At 36.4% G+C, this 10667-nt stretch overlaps 1 pseudogene; it reads right to left on the bottom strand.

Annotated features, from left to right (window-relative positions):
* Positions 1–1745: 1745 nt before the first annotated feature.
* LOC138692292 (5S ribosomal RNA) lies at positions 1746–1863 on the bottom strand (annotated as a pseudogene).
* Between the last annotated feature and the right edge of the window lie 8804 nt (positions 1864–10667).

The raw sequence follows: 10667 nt of genomic DNA, 5'->3' as shown, positions 1-10667 counted from the left end.
GTCCAATGGCCTGAGACACGAATACACATTCGATCTGTGTTTAATCACACTTACTGGTACTGAATCAGATATCATGTTATTCTGTGTACAGTTACTTTGACATATGGGGCGGCATACGTCATATTCGGCCAGAAGGGTGCATTTCAAACACTTGAAACTCGTTTAAAATGAATAACTAGTGCCTATTTTATTCCCTTGTCACACAGCCTGCGGCATGCTGCCGGTTTTAATTGGCTTATCGCCCGCCGAGTTTCATGAACTAGGACAAATTAATGGTCATTATTCATATTACTTGGTTCATAAGTTATTGCGATAAATATCGTAATAGCCTAATATTGATATTCGAGTGTGACACGATTAAACGAAACAGGGTGTCAAATCTGCAGGGGTTTCATCCCTATAATGCATAGACACGGTAATATTTTTGTATTATCACACTGTAACAAATTCCGAAAAGCTTGGAAGAATCTATACAACAATGAGATACGACAATACGAAAACTTCACATTTAAAATATCATAAGACGATGGCAAGAATTAACAAAAAGAACTTGGGTGTGCAGAAAGAAGATTAATATACTTAATCGGATACATTTCATTAATGACAAGACCTAGACGCAAGTGCAAGATAAAACATCTTATATGAAATATTTAATTTTAGAAATTGTATTAAAATTGCATATCTATGTGTAAAATTATAAAGTGTGTAAATGTAAGTTTTCATTAACTATATGCATGCACTCTTTTCTGTGAACTATAAATAATAAATATCAAATATTAAATATCATTAATGAAAAGAAATTGAAGGGTTCAAAAACAGAGTGAGCCAAGCGCCATTTATTAAAAACGAAGAAAACAAGATTTAAAATTAAATGATTACCATAATTTAACGAAACATATGTATGTATGTATGTATGTATGTATGTATGTATGTATGTATGTATGTATGTATGTATGTATGTGTGTATGTTATTTATATGTATGTATGTATGTATGTATGTGTATGTATGTATGTATGTATGTATGTATTAACACTGCAACTGGGTATACACCCAGTGGCAGTGATATATAATATACAATAATAGCATTAAAATAATACAATAATTACAGAAAAATAAAGAAAATAAAATAAAAGTAAATTTGCTTCTAACTATAAATAAATAGATACAATAAACCTAGGACTATAAATAAAAACTATGCTATAATAACGCCTACAATAAGCAAAAGTAAACCTAACTTATAAGTACTTCTATGTCACCCAACTATTACCAATTTAAGTAATTACATATCAACTTAATTACATATCATCTCAATTAATTACATATCAGTTTAATTTGTTTACATATCAACTTAATTAGATATCATCTTAATTTATTACATACCAACTTAATTACATGACGCAACTTAGATAATTACACTGCACCTACAATTACATTTTCAGTCTGATCTTTTCAACCTTTCCTTAAATGTATTGATTTTGAGAGGACCACCCTGAAAGATTGCCGCAGGTAAGCTGTTCCAGTATACTATTGTGCCGTTAACAAAGGAAAATTTTGCCACGTCCGTTCTTTGTTTTCTGCATTTAAACTTCCTAATATGATCAGCCCTGCCTAAGTATGATGGTGTTACTAACCTAGCGTTGATGTTGGTCCATGCTTTGTGTCCCATTTGTGCCTTAAACAATGTGGTGAGTCTGGTTTTTCGTCGTCTTCATTTGAGAAATTCCCACCCTAAGTCTAAAAGTTTCGCCAACGGCACGTGTGTTCCCAAGCGGTCACCCATCCAAGTACTGACCACGCCCAGTGTTCCTTGACTTCGGTGATCGGACGAGAACCGGTATTTTCAACATGGTATGACCGTTGCAAGTAAGATAAGTATGCACATTAAAATTAAATGATATGTCAATCTTCATTAAATTATACAAGGATGGTCCGCCTTTTAGCGTCGGATTCATAAATGTCACCAGGGTCATTCGTTGGACTTAAGACAGACATCGCATATAAGGTGTACAATGGGCTGCACGGCCGCTTTGGTTGATTACCTTGTTGAATTTTTTTCCGAGGTTTTCCCCAACCGTAAGGTGAATGGCTAGTAATCTATGGCGAATCCTCGGCCTCATCTCGCCAAATACCATCTCGCTATATCACCAATCTCATCGACGCTAAATAACCTAGTAGTTGATACAGCGTCGTTAAATAACAAACTAAAAAAATAACTGTTACTAGATCACATTCTTCAATTATATTATTATATAGGATACATTAAAATTATTACTTTCGTAGCGGAATATAATATTGTTTTTAACTGTATAATTTAACACTTATAATTACGTATTATTGTTGAATATGAATTACAATTATTTGTAATGTTACATTATGTATGTATGTATGTATGTATATATGTTTCTATTCACACTGCAGTGGGTATATACCCGGTGGCAGTGGTAACTAATTACACTCAATAATGGCAATAATAACTTATTAATTAAAAATGCAATTAATAATAATACTAATAATTAATAATAACAATAATTAATAATAATAATAATAATAACAACTACAACAACAGGGAACATACTAAATTAAAAGAAACGATCACTTAAAATAACATTTGAAATAAATCTAATTTGTATCTTAAAACTAAGATCGAACTAAAACCCACGAGTATATGTTCATATCTGCACAAGTACCTTTCAAATTACACTCATTTCGCTGTCAACTCACTCACTGCAATTGAACTACGACACATTTCTAGCCTGATTTCACTAACACTTCAAAAACATTTCACTGTTCAAATACTATGCACTGCCACTATAAACTATAAAGCTTCACTGACAGGAACACGTTTCACTTACACAGCACACTTCACTGACACGACATACTTCTTCACTGATACAACACACTTCACTGACACAACATAATTCTTCACTGATACAACACTTCAATAACAACATATCATTTACACCCTTTAATTACTGTGTATAATTACCGTCTATTAGTAAGGTCCTTAAGCCTATTTTTAAATACATTTTTGGTTGTTGGCAAAGCCTTTAGTAAGTCTGCAGGTAAAGCATTCCAGTCCCTGATAGTACGATTGAGAAAAGAAGACTTTCCAGTGTCCGTCCTCTGCCTTCTTTCCCTCAATTTATATGAGTAGTCGTTCCTTGAAGAGTAATTTGGCGGCTGCAACCTATTTTTTATTTCTCTCCAGGCAGGCTCACCTCTGTATGTTTTGAACAGTGCGCATAATCGAATTCGCGTTCTCCTGTCCGTGAGTGTGTCCCATTTTAATGGTGAATTTTTCCGACAACACTTAAGAGCCCGTTTTTGAATCTTTTCCAGTGTCTTAATATGTTCTAATCTGTAAGATCCCAACATGCAGCACCATATTCCATCACTGGACGTACTAGTGATTTTTATGCAATCTCTTTGGATTTATCAGAACCTTTTCTTAGTACCCTCATCACAAAGTGTAACGCTCTCCATGCTTTTCCCGCTGTGTCTGTAACGTGTTCCCCCCGGCCGAGATCGCTGCTATATGTTATTCCGAGGTATTTACATTTGTTAACTTCCGGAATGGTTTCACCCCCTAACGTATACGATGCGACTATTTTATTTCTTTTCCTTGTAAAGCTGATGGCTTTGCTCTTTAGAGAATTTATTTTCATTTTGTTGGCTATTGCCCAATCGTTTATTCTATTGAGGTCATTCTGGAGAAGAGTAGTATCTTCATGGCTTTTTATTTCCCTGTATACCATACAATCATCCGCGAATAAGCGAACCCTAGACAAGATATTAACTGGCAGATCATTTACAAAAGCCAAGAATAGAAGAGGCCCCAAGACACTCCCCTGCGGGACCCCGGAAGTAATTTCAATTGGGTTCGATAATTCCTCCCCTACCCGTACTCTCTGAGTGCGACAAGTTAAAAATTCCTTGATCCACTGGAGCACTCTGAAGTCAATCCCCGTTGATTGTAGTTTAACCAACAATATATCGTGTGGGACTACATCGAATGCGCGTGAAAAGTCAATAATCACTGCACCTACTTGGCTATTGGAATCTATTCCGTCTTCTAAATCCTGACATACCGTTACTAATTGACTCTCACATGAATAGCCCCCACCCCCGAAATCCATGCTGACAGTTATGTAACCAATTTGAGTCATCCCAGTGCTGCCTTAGATAAGCTGAAATCAAGTGTTCCATCTGTTTGCAAACCACAGAGGTAAGGCTGACCGGTCTGTAATTTTTTTGTATCTGAGCGAGACCCTGACTTATAAATTGGCACCACTATTGCATCTTTCCAATCTCGCGGGATAGTACCATTGTTAATTGATATTTCAAATATACGCACTAGATAGGAAATCATGGCTTCCTCTCCCAATTTTAGTACGTCTCCGGCGATACCATCAGGTCCTACTGATTTATGAGTTTTCCATTTATAATAATAATAATAATAATAATAATAATAATAATAATAATAATAATAATAATAGTAATAATAGTCCCGCGTCGTGGCGTCGTGGTTTGAGGCATCCTGCTTAGGACTCGCGTTACGGAATGCGCGCTGGTTCGAGTCCTCGTGGGAGAAGAAATTTTGTAATGAAATTTCGGCCAGTGTATGGGACCGGTGTCCACCCAGCATCGTGATGCACTTGGGGAGCTACGATAGGTAGCGAAATCCGGTTTCGAATGCCAGCTATAAAGGCTGGGGGGATCATCGTGCTAACCACAGGATACCTCCATTCTGGTTGGATGATCGTACACCTCTGCTTTGGCATATGGACGTGAGGCCAGCAGCCGGCTGGTCGGTCTAGGCCCTTCACGGGCTGTAGCGCCACGTATTACTATTAATAGTAATGATAAGAATAATAATAATAAAACTGACATTTAGGATAGGAACTTTACTTAGGCCTACTGAACATATGATCAACACCATAATAAACTCGATTCACTTCCTTAAGATTTAATAAACACCACTTACTGAAGAGCTTATCACCTTCACTTACTGGATATTTGATCACTTTCGTAATAAACATGATTTGTAATAGGACATTCTCTTAGTGAAGATTTGATCAACACCGATTTGGTATACTGTTCAAAATTTGATTTACCGGTACTGAACGAAATGATATTTGAAGGAATGAAACTCTTCTTATTTATTGGAAGACTCTGAGGTTTCAAACACTGAAATAAATAATGTGCTTAGAAAATACTAAGGAAGAGAGGTGAACTCATTTCAGTAGTGTCAGTGTCAAAAATGGCTCTCAGTTCAATAGAGAACGCGGCACCACTTCTTTCTCACCAATGCTGTTAAAAGTTTCAGGGGGCAAAGGGGCAAAAGAAGAAAAAGAGACCAGGAGAAAGAAAGACAGGCAGATGTGATGTGCACGAGAACGAACCCTATCCAATGAAGATAGAAGAAGAATAAAATCCTCCCCTTCAAGCAGATATCTTAGAAAAGAAATATATATTTCTTGAGCCGATAAGAAAAGAGCCGTAGGATTCCAGAAGGACGCGTGGAGAAACACAATACCAGAGGTTTCTATAGGAAGAATAGATAGCGTTCTGTGACACTAATGCACGTTCGCCATGTAACATGGGAATTTCAAATGAATATATTCCAAAATGGATTTTCGTGGATCGCTTGTTTAAAATACTTCATAGTAATAGTAGAATATTTTATTCTTTCTTGTGGAATTCATGTTATATAAAAGAAATGTAAGTTATAGGTAAAATCGAAGCACGCCTGAATCTGACGTAAGGCTACAGTCAGAATACGAGCTAAAGAAACGCGTACGCAAATCCAAGAGGAGAAGGAAATTTCCATCTCGCTATAATTTCCAAAATGATTCCGGACTCTCCGCGATCTCATGGCCAGTGGATAGAGAATAAGCGGATAAAACACGACCGGATCGTCAGACTGACCGTTTCAACATGTGTCAAGTTTCAGACAGCATATCCTCATCTTCTAAACACCCGCCCCAATGATGAGTACACGGTCATTTTACCTCCTTGCAGTTGTAAAAATAATCACAAAAGCATGCTATCTGATTCCACTTAAAAATTGTAACAGTTGTCTACTCTTTCAAATGAAATATAATGATAGACGTCCGTGATCATGCTTGTCATTAAGATACGAGGTTCAAGAGTTCAGACCCGGTAGGAAGCGGAGGATCTTTAAAGGCGGATTAAAAATGTTAAGTAATGTTGTTACTCACGAGATGAAGAGCGGGACATGAGGCGGCAGAGGGGAGAACGTTAGTGATGTGAATGCTTACATTATGTCACGCAATAGCGATTCTATTCATTAAAAATATGCAAACTTCATCAGCTGCTGGTCATTGTTCTTGTGCTTGGAAGGTGAGAAGTTGAGCTATTAATTACAATTCATGTTAGATTAAGCAATTATTAACACTTACTTTGTTAAAATAATGAGTATCCTTTAATTTCCATACCCATAGTGTTACTAATGTTCTCGGCATGAGTAATAACAACCTGGCTACTGGAATGTTATCTGAGTGATATTTGAAGGGTTCAGAACCATAGTGGGCCAAGCGCCATTTACTACAACCGTAGAAAACAAGAGTTAAAATGAAGTTATTGCCATCATTCAATGGAAACATATAGCAAGTAATATAAAGTGTACACATTAAAACTAAATGATATGTCAGTCTTCATTAAACTAGGGTATTCACTTAACTTAACTTTAGAAAACGAATAACTTCTGTGCCGTATCACCTACGAAGGAGAGATTTTTTTCTTGTTACGAGGGAGGGAGGGAACATCCCACGCACTACGACCTGAGGTCTAATGTACACTCCCTATACGGGATGAGTTGCGTGCCCATCGATCCTCTATGCGCACCGACCCAACCACTTGACCCCCTTAACGACCGGTCCCTACAGCCAACAGAGTCCTGCTTCGGCAACCCCCCCCCCCCAAGGCTTCCTTAACGGTCCGAGGCGGAAGTCCTCCCCCGAGAAAGTCTGCCCCGGGTTCCGTTACAGAAGCTATTTATCATCACATGAGTACAATCCACAGAGGCCGGTCGAGAGAACCAGAAGCTTCGAAGGGTCGTCTGTAGAGCGATCTGAAAACAAGAAGTAACGGGATGATTAATGAAAGGATAATAGGGGAGGAAAGGAAGTGGCAAAGATGAGTAGGGTTCCAATCGCCTGATATTGATCCATAGAAGTGAGGGAAAACCCCCGAAAAACCTCACCGGGAATCGAACCCGAGCCCGCTGGGTTCGGAGTTAGACTCGCTAAACCCTCAGCCACAACGGTGTGGGCACGAAAGAGAGATACTCAATGGAATATTTAATGTGAAAAATAGTATGTGCAGGAATTCCTACACTTGGCCAGTCTTCAAATGCGACACAATAACGGAGTCTACATGAAAGACTATAGCAGGAATTTTAATAGACGAAACACTCAATACAATCCGAATCTGCATAGATGCTTTGGCGTGCAAATCTGAAACTATAGCAGCTGTCGGAGTGTCCGAGTAACAGTGGCGCTTTGTATAGACTACAGAAATAAAAATATTCAATGAAAATTCATAACGATATAACAGTGGGTGCTCGCTTGACAACGAGTGTAAGTCCATTAGAGAATTTGCAAATATGAAGCGTCGCAGTGGGAGGGGGAGGGCGTCGCGACGTGCGGTATCACCATATGTCGATAGCGCGACTATACGAGATATCGATTCCAATTTAACTCAGTCTGACCAATAAAGAGGCTCGGTTTATACACCTGATAACTTATGCACAGTACAAACCAACACTCAATTTTCTAATGACGTACAACAGAGCTGACGTATCGCAGTCTGAAGGGTATGACCAAGATCTAAATGTCAATTAGATGCTACATATGCGAAATAAAATGTGAAATACACTGCTCAAAAACAGTTTTGCGCCACTTCGATTTTTCAAATCACAGCGAAGCTAATGACCCGAGGGAGTAAGAGATGAAAAACACAAACCTTCTGAAAATGAAATAAAATTTTATTTTATTTATTTATTATTCATTTATACTGGCAAAGTTAAGGCCATAGGGCTTTATCTTACATTCTATCAGGTCACAAAGTACACAAGCAGTGAAATTTAACAAAAGTGAAAGAATAAAATACTATAATATTACAGAAAATAATAACATAACAAGACTTGACACCGTACAAAATGCAAAAATACCATTGGTTAATAGAAAAAAAAAAGTAAAATACAGGTCTAAAGATGGATTATAGACTACCATAAGCAACTCAATTAGTACATATAGTTAACAGGGAAAACGTAAGGAAGAATACAACAATAATTTTAAAATACTCGTATTAATTAAATGTTCAGAGACCACATACAATAAGATACGCTCATTTCAAACTGTATATAAAAGATTAAGAAATATTTCCACTCTCCCATTTCAATTGAATACACTAGAAAACGTAAATAATAATGATGTTAATGCAACTTATAAAAATAAAATAGTAAAACATTTAAAACTACACAAGAAAAAATTGAAATACGAAATGCTAATTTTATGTTAAACGAACGAAATTAAAAACATTGTTTTCAGACTCTTCGATTTTATTTTTAATTGAATATCCTATAAACACAGGCAATAAGAAAAACTTATTTTACGTCATGCAAGTCAATTTTATGATTAAAGAACTCCTTTTGTCACACTGCAAGCATTTCCTTGAGCCAATTGGAAATAGTCCCTTCCCACTTTACTTTTTAAAGTAGTAGCCGGTAAACTTAGACAAAAGAAATTTAATTTCCCGAGCTGTCTTTAAACGCAATTGTTTGTATTATGTTTACATTTCTCGTTGTCTCTTCCATTCCTCTCACAAACGCACACGTGTGCTGTTCAGGGTGCCTAGGTCTACGTATCTCTTCTCTCCATGCAATAACCTTTACAGCGTTATCAGAGTGCTTCACATTTAAAAATTCCTTTGCAGAACAAAAAGTTACATTTGTTTGGATCAAATTTCTGCATATTTAAATGACAAAACTAAAATTCTTTCAATAATTTTATTATCATAATACACGGATCTTTTAAATTGACTGAGCGTACTGGGAATTAATTCAATAGCTTTCCCAAAGTACACTATGAAATGTATAGTATCATATACAATCTTTCTTTTCTCTCGAAAAGGAAGCAAAAACGATCAAAATTGTATTAAACCATCTTTTTTGAAATATCTAAAGAAATAACTTCCTGGAAATAATAAAATTACTTACGATTCACCCTATAAACACAAATATCAAATAAAATATAATGCATTACAGTGTTAAATAAAGCACAATACCGGTAATGTATTCTACTTCAATTCCAGTACAGACGTTTCATGTAATCACTGGGATTTCCTTAAATCCCCTGCCATTTCCTTTCACAAATTTTACTTTAATGTGTGAATGGTCCAATGATTTCTTGAAGCCCCTTTCTCTGGGTATGTTTCACGCATTAGTCATAAATTACAATTTTGAAGAACTGTAAAGGATTTTGGACTGTATTTAAAATTTAATACTAAATTAGTAGCTTCATGTCGAAAATGGATGAAATAATTCCGAAAAATCTTGTAATATGCATGTCATAAAAAAGGGGGAGATTACAATTGTCCAAAAGAGGAAAAGCTGCGACGTAGCAGATCACGTGACGGAATGAATGAATGAAGGAATGAATGAATGAATGAGTGAACGAACGAACGAACGAATGAATGAATGAATGAATGAATGAATGAATGAATGAATGAATGAATGAATGAATGAAAACTGCTTCGAAAAATAACACTGGAAGAAACTTCGCAAAGAATTTCCACTAAAATTCAAATCCCTCAGACCACCACCGGTGTGATTTAGAAATTAGCGAGCGCGATTCATGCTCCGAGGCTGTGTTGGTGCGTGAGTTCCTATCCCGCTGGGTGGATTTCTTCGAGGCTTCCCTCATATGAGGGGTTCAGAACGATAGTGGGCCAAGCGCTATTTACTAAAACCGTAGAAAGCAAAGGTTAAAATGAAGTTATTACCATAATTCATTGGAAACATATAGCAAATAATATAAAGTATACACATTAAAACTAAATATGTCAATCTTCATTAAACTGTGGTATTCACTTACCTTTAACCCTTGCTTTCTTAGTTTTTAATAAATGGCGCTTGGCCCACTATGGCTCTGAACCCTTCATATATAAACATGTAAGACGAATGTGAGTTAATCAATTCCATGGGAAATCCTCGGAGTTATCTTGCTACCACGAATTCTATCGACGCTAGATAATCGTGCAATTAACACAACCGATAAATAACACGTTAAAAAGCGTCTCAGCGCTTTAACATATTGCGAATCCATAAAACATAAATTGAGTTCAATATGAGGAGTGTTTTGAATTGTACTAGTTTAGTTCGTAAGCGAACAGATCCACTAATTTATCAATTACTGTCAACATTAATTAATTAAATCAGTTATGTAATTAATTTGAAAGAACTTGAGCTACTTATAAAATTTCGATTGTAGATGTTTTTACTTTATATGTCCCTGAAAATCGTGTCAAACTAAATTCGTAAATCTGACGTTGAAAATCCTAGAAAATGCATGTGCGCTACTCTCCTCGGGCTTATCTTCTATGCTACAATAGATTTATTTTTCCCTGTGAATGTATGCGCAAC

The sequence above is a fragment of the Periplaneta americana genome, chromosome 16 (assembly GCF_040183065.1).
Source record: "Periplaneta americana isolate PAMFEO1 chromosome 16, P.americana_PAMFEO1_priV1, whole genome shotgun sequence".
NCBI classification, from domain to species: Eukaryota; Metazoa; Arthropoda; class Insecta; order Blattodea; family Blattidae; genus Periplaneta; species Periplaneta americana.
Note: the sequence above shows the minus strand (reverse complement) of the source record. Positions and strands in the feature narration are given on the sequence as shown.